This window comes from Hemitrygon akajei, chromosome 9 (genome assembly GCF_048418815.1).
Source record: "Hemitrygon akajei chromosome 9, sHemAka1.3, whole genome shotgun sequence".
In the NCBI taxonomy this organism is placed as follows: Eukaryota; Metazoa; Chordata; class Chondrichthyes; order Myliobatiformes; family Dasyatidae; genus Hemitrygon; species Hemitrygon akajei.
The window spans coordinates 174,921,604-174,949,499 of record NC_133132.1 but is presented as its reverse complement, the minus strand read 5'-3'; the positions used below and the strand labels follow the sequence as shown (position 1 = coordinate 174,949,499).

At 41.6% G+C, this 27,896-nt stretch overlaps 1 protein-coding gene across 1 annotated transcript in view; it reads right to left on the bottom strand.

Moving 5' to 3' along the window:
• LOC140733768 (PC3-like endoprotease variant B) overlaps positions 1-27,896 on the bottom strand; it is a 2,072,848-nt gene that overhangs the window by 1,180,190 nt on the left and 864,762 nt on the right. The window lies entirely within an intron of this gene.

Here is a 27,896-nt window from a genome sequence, read left to right as displayed (position 1 = left end):
GTGTAGTTTTGTACTGTGTCGTGTAACACCATGGTCCTGAAAAACATTGTCTCATTTTTACTGTGTACTGTACCAGCAGTTATGGTCAAAATGACAATAAAAGTGACTTGACTTGACTTTGTATGCATTTGAAACAGAGGTGCAGAGAATGTTCTTTCGCCACATAGTGGTGAATTTATGGAATTTGTTACCACGGGCAGATGTGGAGGCCAGGTCATTGGGTGTATTTAAGGCAGAGCTTGACAGGTTCTTGATTAGACATGGCATCAAAGGTTATGGGGAGAAAGCCAGAGAGAGGGGATGAGGAGAGGAAAAAAGGATCAGTCATGTTTGAATGGCGGAGCAGTCTTGATGGGCCAGATGTCCTATGTCTTATGGGTTTATGAACTAGATTTGACCTGTGAGCTGGAAAGCATCAAACAATGAATGGTATTCAGGTAGAAGTAGTTTCAGAAAATGCACTGCAAGTCAAAACTCCAAACCACAAGAAGCTTGCATTCTTTTTGGTGAACAAAATTGATAATTATTTTTAGATAAAACTTTTCCTGTGAAATCAGCAGACATTGACCATCAGATGGATCCAGGGGTAAGGGGAGGGAGGAGTGTGTGTCGTTTGCATATCGGGACTGAGTTCCGGAAACATTGTTCTCTCCTCCACAGGCCGTTATGTCTGCTTTGTTGTGAATTACGTAGCATTTACAGCACAGAAAGAGGTGTTTCTACCATCAGTCCACACTAGTGTTTCAAATATCTCTCTATTTCATATTAAAGAAGGGTTATCTTTATTTGTCTGTCATTGTGCTTCGAAACATCACAGTGAAATGTGTCATTTGCATCAATGAACAAGGCTATCCAAGGATGTGCCCACAAATGCTATCACCCTTCCAGAGTCACCGCTTACTAACCCTAACACACACATCTTTGGAAAGTGGGAGGAAATCAGAGCACCCAGCCAGAACTATGTGGTCATGGAGAGAATGGAAAAAACCCATTCCAGACAGCAGCGGAATTGAACCCAGAACCTGGCATTGTTAAACTACCTGCTACGCTGGAGTGTCGCTCCTGAGCTCTGGTCTGTAGTATCGGAAGGAATGGTGGATGCAGCCTCACTAGTAACTTTTTAGAAGGAGGAAGCTATGTGCAGGAAAAGCAAAACCATGCTCAGTGAACTGATGCCAGTTCAACAGCTCTTTCAAAGAACTTTCACAAGCGAGGTCTTCATTCTGTTTGTCTACATGCAGAATAACTGAGTAACAGAATTAAGAGTTTCCTTATCCCCTGTGAATCATTACAACTGAATTTCAAGAAAGCTTACTGTAAATTTGACATGTAGCTAATTTAAAGATTTTTCATTGCTCTGCCAATTTCATTATTAAATGAATGATTACCATTAAAGAGACAGGTAATTCTGCAGCTGTTAGGATAATAATAATTATTAGTTTTATTTAGAGCTACAGCCTGGTAATAGGCCCTTCCAGCCCAATGAGGCCACACTTATGACCAATTAACTGACTAACCCATACGTCTTTGGAATGTGGGAGGGATCTGGAGCACCTGGAGGAAACGCACACAGTCACGAGGAGAGTGTACAGACCCCGTACAGAGAGCTGCTGCAGCTGACATTATTCAGCATTTTGCTAACCATGCCACCCCAATAATGGCAAACCCATTCCTGTATGTAGTTCAAAGTAAACTTACTGTCACCATATACAACCCTGAGATTCATTTTCTTGTGAGTGTTCTCAGTAAACACAAAGAAACACAATGGAATCGATGGATTACCACACACAAGACAGACAACCGATGTGCAAAAGACAACAGACAAGGCAAATGGCAAAGACAACAATCGAACAAAATAATAATGATCAATCAACACACACAAAATGCTGATGGAACACAGCAGGCCAGGCAGCATCTATAAGGAGAAGCACTGTCGACGTTTCGGGCCGAGACCCTTTGTCAGGGTCATGAGTCCTGACGAAGGGTCTCGGCCCGAAACGTCGATAGTGCTTCTCCTTATAGATGCTGCCTGGCCTGCTGTGTTCCACCAGCATTTTGTGTGTGTTGTTTGAATTTCCTGCATCTGCAGATTTCCTCGTGTTTGCTCTAATAATGATCAATGATTAAGCAGTAAATATTGAGAACATGAGATGGAAAGTCCTTGAAAGTGAGTCCATAGTGAAGATGAGTGAAGTTAGTCCCTTTGGTTGTGAGGTAATACCTGCTCCTGAATGTGGTGGTGTGGGTCTTGAGAGTCCTGGGCCTTCTGCCTGATGGCAGCAGTAAGAAGAGGGCATGGCCTGGGTGGTGGGGGATGTTAATGGTGGATGCTGCTTTCCTGCGACACCGCTCCGTGTAGAAGTGCTCAACAGTGAGGAGGGCTGAAGAATATATATCAAGAATTACAGGTGAAGCATAATTATTTTTAAATGGTTGCAGGAATTATTGTCAAAAGTATTGTGGTTATGAAAGTGTTAAAAGAAAGAAATTAAATTATTACTCTCTTTATTGCCTTCAGTGACAGGAGGTTATAGTTATCGCTGACAAAGCAAGAATGAGGGAAGGTAACCGTTTTTTTTTCTTCTTTTCCCTGTTCCATGTGCTGGTGGGAAGATTCAGGAACCACTTCACATGTCAGCATTTGCAAAACACAAATCCTCTGACATTTCACTGATGCTTACATGCAAATGTCCTAACAGCCTGCGTGAGGCAAAATCATCTTTATACCTCCTCTCTGCTTCCTCTCACTAATAAAAAAAAACAAAGGGGGGGAGAACAAATAAGTCATATTCATCAAAGTAATTGTGTGGGTACTTTCAGTTCCAAACTGACCAGGATGAAGGATTAAAGTGCTGGCGGCAGCTGTGGCAGCAATGAATCATGGTCAGTTACATCAGGGCCCCACCACCATAAAACAAAAGATGTTGGTGAAAAATGCCGCAATTAAGTGATTTGATTTCTCCTGCCCCCCTCCCCCACCCTTTCCCTTCCCTCTTCCATTGGTGCAGACCCACAAAGCAGACACTGATGGGAAACATTACTTCTAGTGATCTCTGACAGAGTCTCTGCACAAATCAAATGCATATTCGAACAGTCATGAAAAAATGTACTGTATGCTGTTTCACAAACACCCAGAGCTTAACGAGGCACGTGCACTCTTTCTTGCTGATATTCCTTGCTTAAAGAAACAGGAATGACAGCAAAAATACTTCCAAAGTGCACTTCATTAATTTGTTAAGTTATTTATGGTAATATTATCTTGTGTGTGTGTGTGTGTGTGTGTGTGTGTGTGTGTGTGTGTGTGTGTGTGTGTGTGTGTGTGTGTGAGAGAGAGAGAGAGAGAGTTATATGTGTCCTGTACCTTGGTCCAGAAGAATGCTGTTTGGTTTGGCGTTATTCATTTGATTGATATTATTTTATTTAGTGATTCAGTGCAGAGTAGGCTCGTCCAGCTCTCCAAGTCGGGCCACCCCAGCAACCCTGATTAACCCTCGCCTAATCACAGGACAATTAACAATGACTATTTAGCATACCCGGTATGTCTTTGGACTGCGGGAGGAAACTGGAGCACTCGGGGAAACCCATGCATTCCATGGGAAGGATGTACAGAGACTCCTTAATGCCAGAATTAAACTCCAGACTCCGGAACGCCCCAGCTGTAATCGTGTCATGCAAACTGCTATGCCACCATGGCAGTTGAATGACAATAAACTTCAATTTGAACTGATGTGGACTATTATCATTATTATTCATTATCCTTTCAAAGACATTTCAAGGAATTCTTATTCTATATGTAATGCTAAAGTTAATGGAGAAAAGGTAACTGTTGTGTATTTACTATTTCAATAATATTTAAGTAATATTGTAAATAAATTGTTTGATTAAGCATTCTACTTTTAAATAATTCATTATGGGTAATATATAAATGTATGCAAATGGCATACATCATCGCACCACCATGACAAAAGTGTTCATCTCACTGAAAGTAAAACCAGGAATGTACACGAGTTCTTCCTGACTCCATCTTTTCCTTTCAATTAGTTTGATGTTTTGGAGTTACAAAATGTAACAGTGGAAGTTTTAAGCAAACCTGAGATGATGATCTACCAGTTGAAGTACGGCAAAACATGTAAGTTAATACTAAAGCACAGCGAGAAGCCATCTGGCTAAAACAAAAGGTGGAACACATGTACTTTGGCAGGGAGAGACATGGTCAAGTTTTAAAAAAGGCCGAGAATGGATAAATTCATAGGTTCAAAATCAGTGAGTACCAGGTGATAATAACAATCATAAATAAAAAAAAACTGAAATGGCTGTCTACATTGCAAAGATTGACACATTTGATTACATAACAGATTGCTGGATATTGTGTACAGAATAAATTGAGCAGTATTTTAAAGCAAATAAAATAGCCAATGAGAAGTGAGTACCAATTTTGCTGAGTACATTGTATTTAAAGGCATACAGTTTGCTGAGAAGTGCTTTGCTAATATCTTAAAAGTAATGCAGGAACATTTAGAACATTTAGAACATTTAGAACCATTGTTGATTGCAAACCTCTTTATAAGCAGAATCAAAAAGAAGGGGAGTTCACTTCAGGCTTCCTCCACACTAGACAGGATTATTCTGAAAACGCCGATTTCACGTAAAAACGATAGGCGTCCACATAATGCATTTTTTAAAATATCTCTGTCCACATTGAAATGGAGATTTCGGCGAACCTCCTCCTCCTGCGCATGCGCAGGACACATCAACCGAAAACAAGCGACATGTTTGGTCTTGAATCTTGCCGTGAAAGATTTGCTGCATGTTTGTTCAGTTACAGACTAGAAAAACTTAAATGATGGGCAGCTGTTGGCTCTCGCACAGGATGACTTAAAACTAAAAAAAAACAAATACTGGAGCGTATGGAGGCAACTGACAGGAAGTTCACGGGCAGTATGACCTGGCTGACGACGAACATTGAAAAACTCTATTGCATTAATAAAGCACCTTGTTAAATGTATAAAATATGTCTGTATCAGTGTTATCTTGTATTTCCATACAATGTTACATTAGGCTGTTACACATCTATTATCAGAGAAGTACATGCATAAATAGGTAAACCAACTTCATACGAGCAAGGATAGAAAACAAGGCAAAGTGAGTATACTTATTTATTCAGTAAGTTATGGGTCAAAGTATTTGGTGAGTACATTTCTAACTCTTCTGTGGTCAGTCTCATTGCCGTCTGTTCTGCAATTGTTCGGTTGCATTCAAGAAAACAATGAAATGGCGCGCTGCCGTCTGACAGCGTTTTCAGATTTCTCCAGTTACCCCATCCACACTGATCTGCCCGAGCGGTGTTTTCAAAAATACCCACTTTGGAGAGTGTTTCTGAAAAGCTCTGGTTTCGGGGGACGAAAACACTGTTTTAGTGTGGACGGAGGGTAAAAATGAAGAGAAAAAGCTTCGGTTACGGATTTATCTGGTGTAGTGTGGACGTAGCCTCGATGTATGTGGCTGAATTGAAGAGATTATCTAAGCATTGTCAGTTCAGTAATAGGCATAATGATGCACTAAGAGGTTCCTTAATTTATGGAATCTTCAGAAAGGCTCCTAACTGAAGGACAATTTACATTTTGAAGAACAGTTAAAATAGCTGTATCAATGGAACCAGCAGATTGAATTGCAATCAGGAATGAAAGTGAGTGTGAACAAAATTACAACAACTAAACAGATGTTGTTTAGGACTCACACAATATTTACTGTTGGGCAGACAAAAATAAGTGAACTGCACAGGGAAAAGAAAAAGATAAAAAGTCTAGTTACAGTTTCAGAAAGAGCACTAATTTGCATGCTGTTGATAAAAATCTGATAATGATGAGAGTGACACAGGAATGATTAGCCTAGAGATTTTCAAAGTGAAAACTAACAATAGACAAGCAATACAGCTTACACCAGAAGGGAATGGCAAATTAATTAAAATGGAATTAGATACTGGTTCAGTTGTTTCAGTCATTCCCCAAAATGAGTTTAAGTGCCATTTCAAAAATACTGAACTGAAGCCTGAAGATACCCAACTCAGACCTTATACAGGAGAAAAGATAACTCCTGTGGAAATGACATTTGTAATAGTGAAATACAACAACCAACAAGCCACATTGGGGTTGCATGTAGTTGAAATAAAAGGACCAGCATTGAGGGGATGTAAATGGCTGAGACAACCACAAACTTAATTGGAGATCCATCCACTATTTTCATGCCACATCCCCTGCAATTGAGTCAACTGAAAGTAAATTATGAAAGGTACTGGGCAATGGCACAACTGCCTCCACACTGAACACAATGAACCATTGTCTAAGAAAGCTTCTGATACGTTACTCAGGTAGTTACTTATGAACAGTGGCTTTGTTTTAAACTGCAAGAGAATTCAAGGACCTTCAGGAAATTTGCAAGGATTTGGCTTTTGTAAGTATAAAGAACAAGAATCCACTCTGCATGCTTTAAGGTTATAGGATGAACTTCAAGAGTGAGTCAAAAAGCTGCTTGTAAAAATAGATACAAAGACAGACCAAAGCTCAGCTGGATGAATGGATGGCCAAAAAGAAAAGAGCCAATCAAGATATGAAATATAGGATTCGTCAGATCAAAGTTCAAAGTAAAATTTAATATCAGAGTATGTACACGTCACCACATACAACCCTGGGATTCTTTTCCCTGTGTGCATACTTAGCAAATCTATAGAATAGTAACTGTAAACAGGATCAATGAACAACAAACTGTGCATGTAAATACAAATGTTGTGGATGAGGGAACTAAGAGAAGAGTGCAGATTGTCAAGGGAGCAATAGAAGCATTAATAAAAGAATACTCCAGTGAAGAAAATGGACCTTCCCAAAACCAAGATGCCCATTCTAGAGAGCAGAAAAGAAAAAAAGAAAGGGGAGGGTGACATCAGTGCTATAGAAATGATAGAGGATAAACAAGACCTAATTTCTGGAGAAATTAGCAAATTTAGAGTTATTCACAAGAAATTAGTAGAATAAAAAGAAAGATGAGAAAACAAGGTCAAGAATTTTAAAAAAGAGAGAGACCGTGAGATTGAAATAGGGATCGAGAGTGGGATAAATAGAAAGAAAGAAACTGGGACTGGGAGAGAAGCAAATATCGTAGATCCAGAGAAAAAAACCACGAAAAGGAGAAGGAAGGTGTCCACTGCTCTCAGAACCAGTTACTGCAGTCCCAGAATCTGAGATTGATTTCACAGCCACAAGTCATTAAAATTTACTATGTTGTGGATGTCTGTATTGTAGTTGTTCTATATAGTATATTTACATATATAAGTTGAGATCCATCGTTCTATATTGAGTTGGAGTTTATAGCTAAGCGGGTAGGAGTGTTGTGTGTTTAATACTTCAGTAATATTTGAGTAATATTGTTAATATAAATATATTGTTGATTAAGCATTCTCTGTCTAACTAATTGATTACGGGTTATATGTAAAAGTACATAAATGGCATATGTTATCACACCACCACGTTATATGTGGGCAACTGGCTAAAAGTAAAACTAAGAACGTACACAAGGTATTCCTGACTCTGTTTTCTCCTTTCAATTAGTTTAATGTTTAATGTTTTGGAGTTACAAAATATAAAAATAACTATATGTGCAAGTCATATGAGGTAATAAATTTAGCTGATCTTAGAAAACAACAGAGAGGCTGTTTCACACCGAAAAGCAAACACTTTAGCTCTGAATGTTTATCCTGTTTTCATCACCATTTAAAATTTACTATTTCCACTGCAGTTTGCATCTGATATAATGCTTTTCCTGTCATTGGTAAATAATTGCTTACCTCAGTGTGCTTCACAGACATAAATTTCCATACAAACTAAGTGTTTTGAATATTTCTTGGCATCATAAATTGTCGGACGAGTGGCATTAATATTGTGTTTACTCAATGCTGTGGAAAGTTGTAAGGCCTTTCACTATCATGCCAAGCGCACTTCTGACAGATGAACCCTTTCTAAGGTTTGCACATCCTTCCTGTAGTGAGGTGACTAGACTCAGCACAGTACTCCATGTGGGGTCTGACCAGGGTCCAATATAGCTGCAACATTACTTCTTGGCTCCTATATTCAATTCCATGATTGATGAAGAACAATACACCGTATGCCTTCTTAACCACAGAGTCATCCTGCGCAGCTGCTTCGAGCATCCTATGGACTCGGACACCAAGATCCCTCTGATCCTCCATACTGGAGTCTTACCATTAATACTATATTCTGCCATCATATTTGACCTACCAAAATGAACCACTTCACACTTATCTGGATTGAACTCCATCTTCCATTTCTCAGCTCAGTTTTGCATCCTATCAATGTCTCACTGTAACAGCCCTCCACACTATCCACAACACCTCCAACCTTTGTGTCATCAGCAAACTTACTAACCCATCCCTCCACTTCCTCATCCAGGTCATTTATAAAAATTACGAAGAGTAAGGGTCCCAGAACAGATTCCTGAGGCACTCCACTGGTCACCGGCCTCCATGCAGAATATGACCCATCTACAACCACTCTTTGCATTCTGTGGGCAAGCCAGTTCTGGATCCACAAAGCAATGCCCCCTTGGATCCCATGTCTCCTTACTTTCTCAATAAGCCTTGCATGGGGTACCTTATCAAATGCCTTGCTGAAATCCATATACACTACATCTACTGCTCTTCTTTCATCAATGAAGGAAGAACTCATGTTTCAGTATTATTTATTTATTTATTTATTATCTACTTTGTACTTGCGGAGTTTGTCCATAGTTTTTTGTTGATTCTATTGTGTTGATTTGTTCTATCATGAATGCCTGCAGGAAGATGAGTCTTAAAGTAATATACAGTTATTATACTTTGACTGCTTTAGTTTCAGTTTACCAGAGCTAATTGAGTGAGCTTTACAATTTTGAAATCAGTTAGAGAATTCCTAATAAAACTTTGGAAGCAACCAACTGATAAATTAATGTAAAGATATATTTTTATAGCATCATAAGTGTACAAATACTTTATTTAAAATGTTTCATCCCTAAACAAAACACCTTAGTATCCTGGGGTACCTTACCTGGGAATCCTTTCAATTACCCTATTCAATGCAATTCGATAGCAAGATGCAGATATACCTCTACCAAAGGTAGTGTAAGGTGCTGCTTCCCTCCGCTAGACTGTAGGTCACCCTTGGGCAAGGTGTAGCACCTGCTTAGCACATGAAGCCTTAGGAGCAGATGGTGGATGGTCGTAATAGCAGTTGGTGCATATCACAAGTACTAGTTATGTGACCACTGACATCAGGCAGATAATCTCTGAAGAGTATTGATAATGGATGGGGTCATCTGTCTTGTAAAGACACCGCCCAGGAAGCAGCATTAGCAAACCACTTCTGCAGAGAGGTTTACCAGGAACATTCATGGTTCCACGTCATACAACGTGGCTCATAATAAATGAACACATTGGAACACAGCAATACACAGAAAATGCTGAAGGAACTCAGCAAGCCAGGCAGTATCTATGGAAAAGAGTAAAGAGTCGACATTTCAGACTGAGATCCTTTATCAGTCCTAATAAAGTAACTCGTCCAAAACGTCAACTGCTTCATCTTTTCCATAGATGTTGGCGGGCCTGCAGAGTTCCTCCAGCATTTACGCTTGCTACTTTGATTTCCAGCATTTTTCAATTTTCCCTAAATTGTAATAAGAGCACAGTATTTCCTTGGCAAGAAAATATTCAGTTCACACCATATTGCTGATCTCTGTGTCAATGTTTTTCAGATGTTTGTGTTGATGTTTACTCATCAATGCAACCAATCAATACATAAATAAATGAATGAGAGGTACACACTCCCCATTTTAGGAACAATGTCTTCCATGAACACTACTTCACTATTCTTTTTGCATTCACACCATATGTTAACAATAAAAAACCTGATTTAGATTCTGAAAATTATATCAAGTAAGATATAAATTAAAGTTATAACTTTACAAAAAGTTCTGACATAAGATGATGGAAATCCCCTGTGGTGAAAAGTTTATGTATCACTGAAGTAATACATAAAATTATTCCAGAAAGCATATCAGAGCACTTGCTGGATATGAATGCCTTAATTTAAGAAATTTGATATTTAGATGCCCACCTTTAGTGTACGATTTATACCAAAGTTTATAGATTATTTTCTGGTGCAGATTTGCATCATTATACTGTCCTCTGTTCACCCTTGGGATTAAAAAAACTCGGGAGACTATGAGCAAGTAATAATACAAATACAAAATTCTGAAATAAGACCATAAGATGTAGACCATACGATATAGGAGCAGAATTAGGCCACTTGGCCCATTGAGTCTGCTCCACCATTTCATCATGATCCAGTTTTCCTCTCAGTCCCAATCTCCTACCTTTTCCCCATATCCCTTCATGCCCTGACCAATCAAGAATCCGTCAACCTCTGCCTCAAATATACATAAAAAGTTGGCCTCCACAGCTGAATTCCGCAGATTCACCACTCTCTGGATAAAGACATTTTTTCCTCATCTCCATTCTAAAAGGCTGCCCTATAAAGTGAAGCTGTGTCCTCTGGTCTTAGATTCTCTCACCATAGGAAACAACCTCTCCACATCCACTCTATCAAGTCCTTTCTGCATTCAATAGGCTTTAATCAGGTCACCCCCTCATTCTTCTGAATTCTAGTGAACACAGGCCCAGAGTCATCAAAAGCTCTTCATAAGCCAAACCATTAAACCCTGGAATCATTTCCATGAGCCCTCTGCAGTTTCAGCACATCCTTTCTAACATAAGGGGCGCAAACCTGCTCACTAGTCCTCTTGAAATGAATGCTAACATCCCATTTGCCTTCCTCACTACAGACTTGACCTGTAAATTAACCTTTAGAGAATCCTGCACAAGGACTCACAAGACCCTTTGCACCTCAGTTTTTTGTACTTTTTCTCCATTTAGGAAACAGTCAATCCTTTCTTTTCTTCTATGTAAGTACATGACCATACACTTCCTGACACTGTATTCCATCTGTCACTTCTTTGACCATTCTATTAATCTTTCTAAGATCTTTTGTAGCCTCCCTACTTCCACAAAACTACCTGCTATCTTCATATTGTCTGCAAATTTTACAACAAAGCCAGGAATTCATCCAAATCATTGACATATAATGTAAAAAGAGACAGTCCTAATGGCTCCCTTTATTCTACTCTTTGCCTTCTGCCAATTGGCCACTGCTTTATCCATGCTAGAATCTTTCCTATAATACCATGAGTTTGTAGCTTGTTAAGCAGCCTCATGCATGGCACCTTGTTAACTGATTCTCCTTTGTCTATCCTGCTTGTTACTTCTTCAAAGAATTCCAACAGATTTTTCAGGCAAGACTTTCCCTTGAGGAAACCATGCTGACTATGGCCTATTTTATCATGTGCCTCCAAGTGCCCTGAGACTCATCGTTAACAATCAATTCCAACATCTTCCCAACCATTGAGATCAGACTAACTGGCCTATGGTTTCCTTTCTTCTGCCTCTTTCCCTTCTTGGAGAGTGGAGTGACATTTGCAATTATTCAGTCTTCTGGAACCATTCCAGATGCTAGGAAAATGCTGGAAAACTGAATAGAAGTTGATGGTAGTAATAAACACTTGGGATTCAGCAGATGCTGGAAATCCAGAGTGATGTGCATAAAATCCTGGAGGAACACAGCAGGTCAGGCAGCGTCTATGAAGAGGATTAAATAGTTGACGTTTTGGGGCAAGACCCTTCTTCTGTTGCTCTAAATATTCATAATATGCCAAAACAACAAGTCCGAGAAATATTCAGTAGGTCAGACAGCTTCCATGCTGAAGGATAGATTTCAAATTCCAGGCAGATGCAATCACGCCTCTGTGATGGATATTCACGGGCCATACAACCATACTGCACAGGAATACAATGCAGCCATTTGGCCCATTGAGTCTGCACTGCCATCCCATCATGGCTGATTTATTTTCCCACATAACCCCACCTTCCTGCCTTCTCCCCGTAACCTTTGATGTCCTTACTAATCAAGAACTTCCACTTTGAATATACCCAGTAAACTGGCCTCCATGAAAGTCCATGGCAAAAAATTCCATAGATTAACCATACTCTGGCCAAAGAAATTCCTCCTCATCTCTGTTCTGAGGCTGCACCCTCTGGTCCTAGATTCCCCATTATTAGAAACATCCTCTGCACATCCACTCTATCTAGACCTTTTAATATAAATATTCTTTGCTCAGCCTCTTACTGTGAGCATGAGAACAATGAGATTGTCGTTGGGCTATGCTTTAATCAAGAGGGGCTCACATTGACCTAATTAAACATCGCATTCACCTGACCTGACAAATGGGACTGAAAAACATCAAATGCAGATAGTATCAAACAATAGCAAAACCGAATAAATATGAGAAAGCAGTCAGGATAACACGAAGATCTAGAATTCATTCCTCAGCCTTCAGTTTCAGTGACGGACATCTTGTTCATCTGCAACTTGTTGGCGTGTCTTTTTAGTTTGTAAGAATTTGAATTGTACCTGTGTTTGGAGATGATTTGTAGTTTAGAGATCTTTTGTAATTTGGAAAACTAGTTTAAAGTGAATTCAAACAATTCTTTGTCTAAATTAAATATGCATCTAGAAAAATAAACTGTGTTCAAATGACACACACACAAAATGCTGGTGGAACACAGCAGGCCAGGCAGCATCTATAGGGAGAAGCACTGTCGACGTTTCCGGCCGAGACCCTTCGTCAGGACTAACTGAAAGGAAAGATAGTAAGATAGTAACAAATGACTTTGTTAGCTGGAAGTATGTCCTCCTTGAAAGGGCAGTGGGGACCCACTCAATTAGTGATTACTGACAGCGAGACATCGCAGTGGAGACTAAACCATGAAGTAAACTAGTCATTGAAGTGCAGGTGGATACAGCATAATGTCCAGAAAGTGAGGCTACTCATAGAAATTTACATCAGATTGGGTGTAAATTCCCTTAAATTTAGAGTTTACGGACAGTGAACTCGGTATCATCACACGCCTCAAATGTTAAATCTGGCTCTATTGCCGCAGTTGCTTCCTGAGTAGTTATCCAATAAAATGGAGGATAGCTATTTGTCAATTTTACGCTTAGATCCAAGTCATTTTAATCAGAACACAAATAAACTTAAAGGAAATTTAAACTACAGTAACTTGTGTCAATGAGTAAAAGCAAGAAGGTTGAAGAGATTGTGGCAACCTTAGTCACTTACAGCTGTCTGCTTTGCAAGATTGATTGACAGGAGAATTAGGGATTATTTCAAAACTGACAGCTTATACTCCATCACTATATTCAACCTTTTTGCCTTTACTTCTGATAACAATCCCTCTGTAAGGTAAAAAAGCAAAAATATTGCATATCGATAGATAGGGAACACCAAAGTCAAATTCATTCAATCGATAAAGTTGATATAAACATTGTCCTCTGAAGCTCTGTGTAAAGTGGATTCAAATTTTTGCGCTGCAGGTCAGATTTGGGTACCATGGTAGCATATCGGTTAACACGAGCTATTACAGCTCAGAGTGTCAAAGTTCAATTCCAATCTCACCTGCTGGAAGTTTGTACATCCTCCAATGAAGGGCTTTCCCTGGGCGCTCTGATTTCCTCCCACAGTCCAAAGATGTACTGGTTTGTAGGTTAATTGATCTTTGCAAATTGTCCTGGAATTAGGCTGGGGTTAAACCGATGGTTTGTTATGTGACACAGTTCGAAGTAAGATCTTATTCTGTGCTGTATATTTAAATAAGTACATTTATCTGCCATGCTTCATCAAAACATACAGTGAAATGTATCATGTGAGTCAACAACCAACATAAGGCAGCCTGCACCAACATAGCATGCCCACAATGCTTGGCAGAACACAACAGCAGAGAATACAACAAGCAACAAAACAGCAACAGCAAAGCAAACCTTGTTCCTCCCTCACACCCACACACACATACACAGCCCTCCAACCCCAAGCTCCAGCCAACTCGTGGATTTGCAGACATTAGACTTTGTCTTCCCTAGTGGACTCTGTGATGACAGCGCAGGAGATTGTAGATGCCGAGATCTGGAGCCAAAAGCAGCTGGTGAAGCTTAGTAGATCAAGTGACATTTCATCCTGAGCCCTAATGCAGGGTCTTGACCACAGAAGATGTCTGACACATTGAGTTCCTCCAGCAGTTTGATTTTTGCCCTATCCAGTAATTTCTGCTGAAGGATGCTAAAAGGACATCAGTAAGCAACGATATATTGCTTGTCTGACAGCAGCCCATTGCCAACTAGCCTGGTAAGCCTGAATATTGATTTATTAGAGATACAGTGCAGAACAGGCCCTTCTGGCCTAAGGAGAACAGTAACCCAGCTACTTAACAGAAACGTAATCACAGGACAATTGACCAAATAACCGGTCTGGCTTTAATAGTGGGAGGAAACTGGAGCGCCCGGATATTGTCGTATAAAATTGAACGTGATGGACAACAATTTTGATTATCAACAAGTAAATAAATCAAGATGTAGAGCAGCAGAAAACTTGGGAGAGCATCACCAGGAGATCAGACAAACTTATTTCTGATGTTTATCACAATCTGATGAGAAAAAAACACTTTAACTGAACAGTGGTTCCAACATTTACATTTCCTTTTAAACTTCTCCAAGGTCAGTCCATCCCTGCTCTCCCAAATAATCCTCCATTCTTTTTTATCAATGTGTCTATCTAAGAGTCTCTTAAAAATCCCGAATGTATCTGCCTCTACCACCACTTCTGTACCATGCACCTCACTACCTTCTGCATTAAAACAACTTACCTCTAACTTTCCTCCCATCAGTTGAAAATTATTCCCCTTGTATTAGTCATTGTCTCCCTGGGAGAAAGGCCCTGGTGCTTCACATTACCTATGCTTCTCATCATCTTGTTCACCTCTATCACTTGACTATCTAAGACTTCTCATCTTTCTTCACTCTAAAGCAGGAGTTCCCAATCCTTTCTTATGCCATGGACCAATACCATAAAGCAAGTGGTCCGTGGACTGTTGGTTTGGAACCATCGCTCCAATTTGAAAAGCCCTAGCTCACTAAAACTCATAGGACATGCTCTCTAATCCAGAAAGCATCCTGGTGAATCTCCTCTGCACCCTCTCTAATCCAGACAGCATCCTGGTAAATCTCCTCTGCACCCTCTCTAATCCAGACAGCATCCTGGTAAATCTCCTCTACACCCTCTCTAATCCAGACAGCATCCTGGTGAATCTCCTCTGCACCCTCTCTAATCCAGGCAGCATCCTGGTGAATCTCCTCTGCACCCTCTCTAATCCAGACAGCATCCTGGTAAATCTCCTCTGCACCCTCTCTAATCCAGACAGCATCCTGGTGAATCTCCTCTGCACCCTCTCTAATCCAGGCAGCATCCTGGTGAATCTCCTCTGCACCCTCTCTAATCCAGGCACCATCCTGGTAAATCTCCTCTGCACCCTCTCTAATCCAGAAAGAATCCTGGTAAATCTCCTCTGCACCCTCTCTAATCCAGGCAGCATCCTGGTGAATCTCCTCTGCACCCTCTCTAATCCAGGCACCATCCTGGTAAACCTCCTCTGCACCCTCTCTAATCCAGAAAGCATCCTGGTAAATCTCCTCTGCACCCTCTCTAATCCAGGCAGCATCCTGGTGAATCACCACTGCACCCTCTCTAATCCAGACAGTATCCTGGTAAATCTCCTCTGCACCCTCTCTAATCCAGGCAGCATCCTGGTAAATCTCCTCTGCACCCTCTCTAATCCAGGCAGCATCCCGGTAAATCTCCTCTGCACCCTCTCTAATCCAGGCAGCATCCTGGTAAACCTCCTCTGCACCCTCTCTAATCCAGAAAGCATCCTGGTAAATCTCCTCTGCACCCTCTCTAATCCAGGCACCATCCTGGTAAATCTCCTCTGCACCCACTCTAATCCAGGCAGCACCCCGGTAAATCTCCTCTGCACCCTCTCTAATCCAGACAGCATCCTGGTGAATCTCCTCTGCACCCTCTCTAATCCAGGCAGCATCCTGGTGAATCTCCTCTGCACCCTCTCTAATCCAGAAAGCATCCTGGTAAATCTCCTCTGCACCCTCTCTAATCCAGGCAGCATCCTGGTAAATCTCCTCTGCACCCTCTCTAATCCAGGCAGCATCCTTATGAATCTCCTCTGCACCCTCTCTAATCCAGGCAGCATCCTGGTGAATCTCCTCTACACCCTCTCTAATCCAGGCAACATCCTGGTGAATCTCCTCTGCACCCTCTCTAATCCAGGCAACATCCTGGTAAATCTCCTCTGCACCCTCTCTAATCCAGGCAGCATCCTGGTGAATCTCCTCTGCACCCTCTCTAATCCAGGCAGCATCCTGGTAAATCTCCTCTGCACCCTCTCTAATCCAGACAGCATCCTGGTGAATCTCCTCTGCACCCTCTCTAATCCAGGCACCATCCTGGTAAATCTCCTCTGCACCCTCTCTAATCCAGGCAGCATCCTTATGAATCTCCTCTGCACCCTCTCTAATCCAGGCAGCATCCTGGTGAATCTCCTGTACACCCTCTCTAATCCAGGCAACATCCTGGTGAATCTCCTCTGCACCCTCTCTAATCCAGGCAACATCCTGGTAAATCTCCTCTGCACCCTCTCTAATCCAGGCAGCATCCTGGTAAATCTCCTCTGCATCCTCTCTAATCCAGGCAGCATCCTGGTGAATCTCCTCTGCACCCTCTCTAATCCAGGCAACATCCTGGTGAATCTCCTCTGCACCCTCTCTAATCCAGGCAGCATCCTGGTAAATCTCCTCTGCACCCTCTCTAATCCAGGCAACATCCTGGTAAATCTCCTCTGCACCCTCTCTAATCCAGGCAGCATCCTGGTAAATCTCCTCTGCATCCTCTCTAATCCAGGCAGCATCCTGGTGAATCTCCTCTGCACCCTCTCTAATCCAGGCAACATCCTGGTGAATCTCCTCTGCACCCTCTCTAATCCAGGCAGCATCCTGGTAAATCTCCTCTGCACCCTCTCTAATCCAGGCAACATCCTGGTAAATCTCCTCTGCACCCGCTCCATAGCTTCCACATCTTTCCTATAATGAGGCAACCAAAAATTAACACAATATAAAAATACAAAATAGCATTGCTGACGATTTGTTTTTGCTGATACTTAAGTGATTTTAGAAACTTTTAAACTTTTATCATTCGTTTGATAAATAATATTGTTTATGAAAATAAACCTGAAAAAGTATTTTCACATGTTGAAATTTCAGAATGGTTTAAATCTTAAGGGCTACCTTCATTCCTACTCTTCAGAATCAGAATCAGGCTATTAAATTTCCTACAATTGCCTTAAAATTGTGTCCCTTCATATTAGCAATTTCCACCCTGGGATAAAGTCTCCGTCTGCCCACTCGATATGAGGGTCTTATCGTCTGTCCATTCTATCAAGCCACCTCTCAACCTTCTCATGACAAGGGACATAATGTTTGTTGCATTTCAATCTGGGGAAAAGAAATAATTTTCAATTGCAAAATACTGAAAAAGTCATAGATTTACATATAAATATAGAAAAACTACAGCACAATACAGGCCCTTCAGCCCACAATGCTGTGCAGAACATGTACTTACTTTAGAAGTTACCTAGGGTTACCCATAGCCCTCTATTTTCCTAAGCTCCATGTACCTATCCAGGAGTCTCTTAAAAGACCCTATCGTTTCTGCCTCCACCATCGTCACCGGCAGCCCATTCCACACACTCACCACTCTCTGTGTAAAAAACTTACCCCTGACATCACTGTACATACTTCCAAGCACCTTAAAATTATGCTGTCTTATGCTAGCCATTTCAGCCCTGGGATAAAACCTCTGACTATCCACACGATCAATGCCTCTCAGTTTACGATTGAACTCTTGGTATGGGATATGAAATGAAAGGTAAAGTTGTTTTTTGAGGAAGAATAAATCTCTTTTACTGAGTCTGTTTAGTAACTTGGAAGTGGACACTCTGCTATTTATTGTGTTTAACAATAATTTTTTCAAGCAAGCTATATTTTCAGTCCTGATGAAGTGTCTCAGCCCAGAATGTCGATTGTACTCCATTCCATAGATTCAGCCTGACCTGCTGGTTCCTCCAGCATTTTGTGTGTGTTATTTGAATTTCCAGCATCTGCTGATTTTCTTGTCTATAATTTCAGTTGAATATTAGTTGATGTTCAGTGATGTGCTTTGTACCTGTTCTGATGACATGATTTACTGCAATTCAGTGTACTTACCACACTGATCCATGACTTAATTATAGATTGTAAAAACACTCAGTGGCCACTTTATTCAGTACAATTGTACACTGGAACAGTCAGAGGCTGGGTAAGTAGCTGAGTTTATTCCTTATTTCTTATTTCTTTTTTCTTCTTGAAAACTCAAAGCTGCTTTGCAGGTTGACTCTGTGGTTAAGAAAGCATAAGATGCATTGGCCTTCATCAATCACAAGGATTGCATTTAGGAGCTGAGAGGTAATGTTGCAGCTATATAGGACCCTGGTCAGACCCCACTTGGAGTACTGTGCTCAGTTCTGGTTGCCTCACTACAGGAGGGATGTGGAAACCATAGAAAGGGTGCAGAGGAGATTTACAAGGATGTTGCCTCGATTGGGGAGCATGCCTTATGAGAATAGGCTGAGTGAACTCGGCCTTTTTTCCTTGGAGTGACAGAGGATGAGAGGTGACCTGATAGAGGTGTACAAGAGATTGAAAGGCATTGATCATGTGGATAGTTTTACGTACACGCAACCCTGTAAAAGTATCAGCAACAATAGAACACACCTGGAGTCTGGTTTTGCTGTTAACAATCACTATTTTATTAGTAATTATCAAATATAGAAACTTAAACCAGGTAAACCAAGACTTAGCAGTGTTATGCATATATAGGTGTAAAAGTAAAGTTCCCAAACTCATTCAAGCTCAGGTGGCAAGAGTTACAGTCCTATGATGGTATGTAAGAAAGTTCAGTCCACTTCACAGAATTGTTATTGTTGGTATGAGAGAGGTATTTGTAATTCAAATAAACAGGTGTCATCGATCTTCCTGTTGTCCTCCGAATCCTTGAAGTTAGTCAAATGGGATTCCACTGAGGGTACCATCTTCAAGTGGTAAAGCTACCAACCCCGGTGAGGGTTAGACACACCGGTAGTTCCCACAGGGTCACCCTTACACACACTGTGATAGCCACTGATCCAGTTCTATGACATACAAAATAACTCCAACAGTGATTTGCCACAGGGGTCCCTTCTTCAGTGAAATACCACATCCAAACAAGGGTAAACCCACAAGTGGTATTCATAAAGGTTTCCCCTCACCAGAGAACCCAATCCTGTGGATTAACTATGTGACAATCACACTTTCATATTTGAATGGAAACAAACTCACCCTTACGGGCTACTTGGAGAGAGAGAGTCTGAACAGTGATCTCTTTGTCACTAGGTTTCTTCTGTTTCAAACTTTCCTCTCCTCTCCTCTCTCTGCAAATTTCTTCTAGTTGCAGCACTTGTGAGAGTCATTTATCAATACTCTGGATCGATCTCAACTCACCCCTTTGGACTACTGAAAGTTTAAACCAGCGACCCACCCACTGGTGTCTTCCATTGACCGAATACACCTCGACTCTAACTGTGTGTGTCTCTGTGTCCTTGTATATTCAAAACAAGCCATGAAAAACCATAAGCATACATTGTCCATCAAATAACTCCACCTCTCTCACCATAGTAACCAAGCAATTTTGTTGTCAGCAGAAATCCAACAGTGTCCAAAAGTCAGTCTCATTCTCTGGGCATTTTAAAGTGACAGTGAACAGAAAAAATTAACCCTAGGGGTATATAACAATAGTCAGTTGCTTGTTCCCAGGGCTGAAATGGCTAGCACGAGAGGGCACAGTTTTAAGGTGCTTGGAAGTAGGTACAGAGGAGATGTCAGGGGTAAGGTTTTACGCAGAGAGTGGTGAGTGAGTGGAATGGGCTGCTGTTGACAGTGGTGGAGGCAGATACGATAGGGTCTTTTAAGAGACTCCTGGACAGGAGCATGGAGCTCAGAAAAATAGAGGGCTATGGATAACCCTAGGCAATTTCTCGGGTAAGGACGTGTTCGGCACAGCTTTGTGGGCTGAAGGGCCTGTATGGTGCTGTAGGTTTTCCATGTAATTCCTGCGAGAATAGGGGCTATGTCTGCAGAGACTGTGTTCTGTTCCGGGTGTCGGATGTGGGATTTCCAGGAGACTCCCAGCCTCCCCGATGGCCACATCTGCACTGGGTGCATCGAGGTGCAGCTCCTTCCAGACCGTGTTCGGGAACTGGAACTGCAGCTCAATGACATTCAGCTTGTTAGGGAGAGTGTAACAGTGATAGACAGGAGCTATGGGGAGGTGGTCACCCCAAGGCTACAGAAGACAGATAAATGGGTGACTGTCAGGAGAGGGAAGGGAGAATGTCAGATAGTGGAGAGGCCCCTGTGGTCTTCCCCATCAACAGTAAGTACTCAATTTTGAGTGCTGTTTGGTGTTGGAGGGGATCCAACCTGGGGGAAGCGACATTGGCCACGCCTCTGGCAAAGTCTTGCCCTGTGGCTGAGAAGGGTAGGGAACTGAAGAGGATGGCAGCAGTAATGGGGGACTTTGTAGTCAGGGGCAATTCTGTGGGATGCAAAAAGGAAACAAGGATGGTAGTTTGCCTCCCAGGTGCCAGGGACAACAATGTTTCTGAATGCGTCCACAATATCCTGAAGTGGGAGGGTGAGCAGCCAGAAATCATGGTACATATTGGTACCAACAACTTAGGTCGAAGAAGGGCAGAGGTCCTGAAAGCAGACTACAGGGAGTTAGGAAGGAAGCTGAGAAGCAGGACCTCAGAGATAGTATTCTCAGGATTGCTGCCTGTACCATGCGACAGTGAGGATAGGAATAGAAAGAGGTGGTAGATAATTACATGGCTCACGAATTGGAGCAGTGAACATGTATTCAGATTTAGAAACATAGAAATATAGCAAAACTACAGCACAATACAGGCCCTTTGGCCCATAATACTGTGCTGAACACGTACTTACTTCAGAAATTACCTATGGTTACCCATAGCCCTCTATTTTTCTAAGCTCCATGTACCTATCCAGGAGTCTCTTAAAAGACCCTATCGTATGAGAGGCTTTGATCATGTGGATAGTCAGAGACTTTTTCCCAGGACTGAAATGGTCACCACAAGAGGACACAGGTTTAAGGTGCTGGGGAGTAGGTACAGAGGAGATGTCAGGGGTAAGTTTTTTACTCAGAGAGTGGTGAGTGTGTGGAATGGGCTGCCGGCAACGGTGGTGGAGGTGGAAACAATGGGGTCTTTTAAGAGACTTTTAGATAGGTACATGGAGCTTAGAAAAATAGAGGGCTATGGGTAAGCCTAGTCATTTCTAAGGTAGGGACATGTTCGGCACAACTTTGTGCTGTAGGTTTTCTATGTTTCTGTTTTCTATGTATCCGCCTCCACCACCGTTGCTGGCAGCCCATTCCACGCACTCACCACTCTCTGTGTAAAATACTTACCCCTGATATCTCCTCTGTACCTACTTCCAAGCACTTTAAAACTGTGCCCTCTTGTGTTAGCCATTTCGGCCCTGGGAAAAAACCTGCCTATCCATGTAACATTTAACAATTCCAGCACAGAAACAGGCCATCTGATCAATATGATCAATACCTCTCATCATCTCATACATAAGCCAATGAGACACATTTCTGGATAATTTGGACCTCTTCTGGAGTAGATTGGGGCCTATACAAAAGCGATGGGTTGCATTTGAAAACGAGGAGGACCAATATCCTTGCAGGCAGGCTTACTAGAGCTGATGGGAGAGGTTTAAACGAATATGACTGGGGGATGGGAACCAGTATGATGGAGCTGACGATGAGCCAGCAGGTTTACAGGTAGATGATGGATGTAACATGAATGTAAAGAAGGGCAAGCCAATGACTGGGTACAAATGCAGACAGAGTAAAGAGTTAGATTGTACCACAGGGGCAAAATTCAAAAGGGTTAAGAATGCAGGACTGAAGGTGCTGTACTTAAATGTACATGGCATTCAGAATAATGTGGATGAACTTGTGGCGCAATTAGAGATTGGTTGATATGAGGTTATGGCCATCGCTGAGTTGTGGCAGAAAAAATGCCTAAATTGAGAGCTTATGCAGCTCTATAAAACTCTAGTTAGGCCACACTTGGAGTATTGTGTTCAGTTCTGGTCGCCTCACTATAGGAAGTATGTGGAAGCATTGGAAAGGGTGCAGAGGAGATTTACCAGGATGCTGCCTGGTTTAGAGAGTATGGATTATGATCAGAGATTAAGGGAGCTAGGGCTTTACTCTGGAGAGATGGAGGATGAGAGGAGACATGATAGAGGTGTATAAGAGATTAAGAGGAATAGACAGAGTGGACAGCCAGCGCCTCTTCCCTGGGACACCACTGCTCAGTACAAGAGGACATGGCTTTAAGGTAAGGGGAGGGAAGTTCAAGGGGGATATTAGAGGAAGGTTTTTCACTCAGAGAGTGGTTGGTGTGTGGAATGCATTGCCTGAGTCAGTGGTGGAGGCAGATACACTAGTGAAGTTTAAGAGACTACTAGACAGGTATATGGAGGAATTTAAGGTGGGGGGTTATATGGGAGGCAGTGTTTGAGGGTCAGCACAACATTGTGGGCCAAAGGGCCTGTAATGTGCTGTACTATTCTATGTTCTATGTTAACATCAAAGCTATAATTTGCATCAAAAAGACAGGCAAGAAGGCATAGGCGGTGGTGTGGCTCTGCTAGTAAGAAATGGAATTACTTCTTTAGAAAGAGGTGACAAAGGGTCAGAGAGTTCTGAATCTTTGTGGGTGGAGTTAAGAAACTTTAAGGGTTAAAAAAACATTATGGGAATCATATATAGGCCTCCAAATAGTAGCCAAGATGTGGTGTTGAGTTTGCAAAGGGAGCTGGAAAAGGCATGTAATACGGGTAATGACACAATTGTAATGGGGGATTTCAATATGCAAAGGGATTGGGAAAATGAGGCTGGCATCAGATCGCAAGAGAGGTAATTTGTTGAATACCTATAGGATGGCTTTTTAGAGCAGCTTGTGCTAGAGCCTACTTGGGGAAAGGTTATCTTAGATCGGGTGTTGTGTAATAACCTAGATCTTATTAAGGAGCTTAATGTAAAATAACTTTTAGGAGGCAGTGATCATAATATGATTGAATTTCTACCAATATTTTAGAGGTAGAGGCATGTCACATGTATCAGTATTGCAATGGAATAAAGGGAATTACAGAAGCATGAGAGAGGAGCTTGCCCAGGTGGATTGGTGGGGATGACAGCAGAGCAGAGATGGCTGAAGTTTCTGGAAATAGTTCACAAGGGGCAGGATAGATGTGTCCCACAGAAGACGATGTTCTCTAATGGCAGGGGTAGGCAACAGTGGCCAACAAGGGAAATTAAAGACTGCATGAGAGCCAAGGAAAGGGCATATAAAGTAGCAAAAGTGAATGGGAAGTTAGATGATTGGGAAGCTTTTAAAATCCAACAAAAGGCAACTAATAAAGCTATAATAACAGATAAGATGTAATATGAGGTCAAACTAGCTAATAATATAAAGCAGGATATGAAAAGTTTTTCATTTATATACAGAGTAAAAGGGAGGTGAGAGTTGATATTGGACAACTGGATAATGATACTGGTGAGGGAGTAATGGGGGACGAAGAAATTACAGATGAACTTTGCTTCAGTCTTCACTGTGTGCCAGAGGTCTGTAAGTGTCAGAGAGCAGGGGTATATTTTATTGCTACTACAAAGGAAAAAGTGCTAGACAAACTCAAAAGGCTAAAGGTGGATAAGTCAACTGGAACAGATGGACTACGTCCCAGAGTCCTGAGAGAGGTTGCTGAAGAGATAATGGATACATTGGTCATGATCTTGCAAGAATCATTTGATTCCGGCATGGTCCCCGAGGACTGGAAAATTGCAAATGTCATTCCACTCTTTAAGAAGGGAGGAAGGCAAAAGAAAGGAAATTCTAGGCCATTAGCCTAACCTCAGTGGTTGGGAAAGTATTGCAGAATGTTCTTTCGGGTGAGGTTTTGAGGTACTTGGAGACTAATAATAAATTAAGTCAAAGTCAGCATAGTTTCTGTGAAGGGAAATCTGGTTTGACAAATCGGAATTCTTTGAGGAAGTAACAAGCAGGGTGGACAAAGGAGAGGCAGTGGAGGGCATTAACTTGGATTTTCAGAAGGCATTTGATAAGGTGCCACATATGAGGCTGTTTAACAAGATAAAATCCTATGGCATAACAGGAAAGATACTGGCCTGGATAGAGGAATGGCTGACAGGCAGGAGGCAGTGAGTGGGAATAAAAGGGGTCTTTTTCTGGCTGGCTGCAAGTGACTAGTGGTTTTCCTCAGGGCTCAGTTTTGGGACTACTTTTCATATTGTTTGTCAGTGCTTTGGATAATGAATTGATGGCTTTGTGGCAAAGTTTTGTGGATGATATGAAGACAGGTGGAGGGGTAGGTAGTGCTGAGGAAGCAGTACAATTGTGACAGGATTTAGACAAATTGGAAGAATGGGCAAAATGGTGGCAAATGGAATACAGTGTTGGGAAATGTATGATAATGTCCTTTGGTAACAGGAACAATCGTGCGGACTGTTATCTAAATATGGAGAAGGTTCAAACATCAGAGGTGCAGGGGGACTTCAGAGTCCTCGTGCAAAACTCCCAGAAGGTTAATTTACAGGTTGAGTGTATGGTAAAGAAGGCCAATGTAATGTTGGCATTTATTTCAAGCAGAATCAAATATAAAATCAAGGAGATAACACTGAGCCTTTATAAGACACTAGTCACTTGGTGTACAGTCAACAGTTTTGAACCCCATATCTCAGAAAGGATGTGTTGTCATTGAAGAGAGTCCAGAGGAGGTTCATGAGGATGATTCCGGCAATGAAGGGGTTAACACATGAGGCGCGTTTTGCAGCTTTGGGCCTGTACTCAATGGAATTTAGAAGAATGTGGGGGAATCTCATTGAAACCTACCAAATGTTGAAAAGACTAGATAGGGTGGATGTGGAGAGGATGTTTCCTATGGTGGGGATATCCAGAACTATAGAGCACAGCCTCAAGTTGAGGAGCCATCTTTTAGAACAGAGGTAAGGAGGATTTTTTTAGCCAGAGAGTGGGAATCTGTGGAATGCTCTACAACAGACTGCAGTGGAGGCCAAGTTGGTAGGTATGTTTAAGCCTGAAGTTGATCATTTCCTGATGAGTCAGGGCATCAAAGGATATGGTGAGAAGGCAGGTGTATGGGGTTGAGGGGGATCCGGGGTCAGCCATGTTGGAATGGTGGAGCAGACTCAATGGGCTGAATGGCCTGTGGAAGAAAACCGGGACACCAGGACAAAATCCATGCAGTAATGGGGAGGACGTACAGACACCTGAAAGCTGAAGTCAGATTTGAACTCTGAATTCCAACATCCCGAGCTGTAATAGTGTTGTGCTAGCCATTACACTATCATGATCCACTGTATATAAAGTATACCACAACACATACAGAAATAATTGGCAATGTAAATATACCTTTGTATATATTTTTAAATTATTGTGATACAGTGTGGAGCAGGCCCTTCCAGCCCTTCGAGCCACGCCACCCAGCAATCCCCCAATTTAATCTCAGCCTAATCATGGGACAATTTACAGTGACAATTTAACCCACCAACCAGTACATCTTTGGAATGCGCAGTCGCAGAGAGAAGATATAAACTCCTTACAGGCATGGCAGGAATTGAACCCAAGTCATCTGTGAAGCGTTGTGCTAGCCACCATATTACCATGCGCCCCAAATTTGCAGAACAATGATTAAGTTACACAAACAGAACAACACATCAGAAGATTGGCATCTTGTATAAAACCAAGTTCAAAAAGGCTTGAATGCTCCATTCATTTTATCCATTCTAAATGTATCCCCATTCCATTCCCTCCATTTCCATCATATCACGTAGCAGGCAATAACAAGGAACAGGACACCCTGGCAGTACAACACCATTACAGCTCAGGCTTTCAGAGTTCAAAGTTCAATTCTGGAGTCCACTGTAAGGAGCTTGTACGTTCTCCCCATGAATATGTGGGTATCCTCCGGGTGATCCGGTTTCCTCCCATGGTCCGAAGATCTATTGGTTGATTGGTTATTGTAAATCATCCTGTGATTAGACTAGGGTTAAATAAGTGTGCTGTTGGGCAGTGTGGCTCATTGGGCCGGAAGGGTCAATTCTGCGCTGTATCTCTAAATAGGAAGAAGATTGCAATATCTCACAAACAATCATGGTTTGTGACTGCAAAGGGTTAATGAATGGAGAGAAAAATAACAAAGGGTCATGCAGTGCTAACTCTGCTAAATAAAAAAAAACTCAACACTGCCAGGAAAAACTATAAAGGAGAAACAATTGTGTTTATAGGCACTCAAGATGACAGCTTTTGGGTAAAAAATATTGCAAAGGGATGATCGCTTCTGCTTTGTTTTTGTTCCAATTCATTTTTTGAAGATGTGTAATTAAAAACTGCATTAATGGCACCAATTATGGCCTCCAAGGGACTGGAAACCCCACGTTACTGTGTGATGGAACACAAGTGAGTTGCAAACATCCATTTACCATTATAATACTCATTAATCCTGCCAAATACAACTCATTATCAGACTTCAAGGAAATCATCTCATAGGCAAACATGAGCCACAATCTATCTCTCATTAAACTCCTTACAGCACAAGTTGCATGGGAGGGGATTTGTTCAATCCATCTAATTTGTGAAGTGCAAGGGACAATATATTATTTAGTCTATAACTTTAACAAGATGGTCTGGAAAAGTACCTTCATTTAGGAAATGCATTTTACTTCCAAATGTATTACAGTTGAATGCAAATTGTTAACCGTCCATTTGAAATATAAAACACGCATTTAATTCCAGAGAAATTCCCGGTAACTAATCTCTCACTTCCTCATTATATTTAACTCAGGATTAGATTGGTATGGAAGCATCAAAGCCCAGGACCAGAAAAACCTGCAATAAGTGGTGGATACAGCCCAGTACACCACAGGAAAAGCCCTCCACACAGATCAACAGATCTACAAGGAATGATGCCGTAAGAAAGTACCATCCATCATCAAGATCCGCAGCAACCAGACCATGCTCTTTTCACACTGCTGCCATTGGGAAGGAGGTGCAGGAGCCTTACGCCCCATGCCACAAGGTTCAGGAACAATTACTGCCTCACAACCATCAGGAAGGAGGTACAGGAGCCTTATGCATCACACCACCAGGTTCAGAAACAGTTATTGCTCCTCAACCATCAGGAAGGAGCTACAGGAGCCTTATGTCTCACACTACCAGGTTCAGGAACAGTTATTACCCCTCAACCATCAGGCTCCTGAACCAGTGGTGATAACTTCACTCACCTCAACTTGAAACTGATTCCACAACCTATGGACTGATTCTCAATGACTTTACAATTTATGTTCTCAATATTATTTATTTATTTCTATTTGTGTAGTTTGTCTTATTTTGTTTGTCAGTCTTAGTGTGTAGTTTTTTATTGACTCAAATGTATTTCTTTGTTCTACTATGAGTGCTTGCAAGAAAATTAATCTCAGGGTAGCATATGGTGATGTAAGGTTTACATACTGTACTTTAATAATACTGAGAGTATTATGGACACTGTGATGAAACTGGACCAAATCAAGACAGATGAGAAGCACCCTGGGATGTGCTGTAATAATCAGAAAAAATATTGACTAATCTGCAGTGCTGG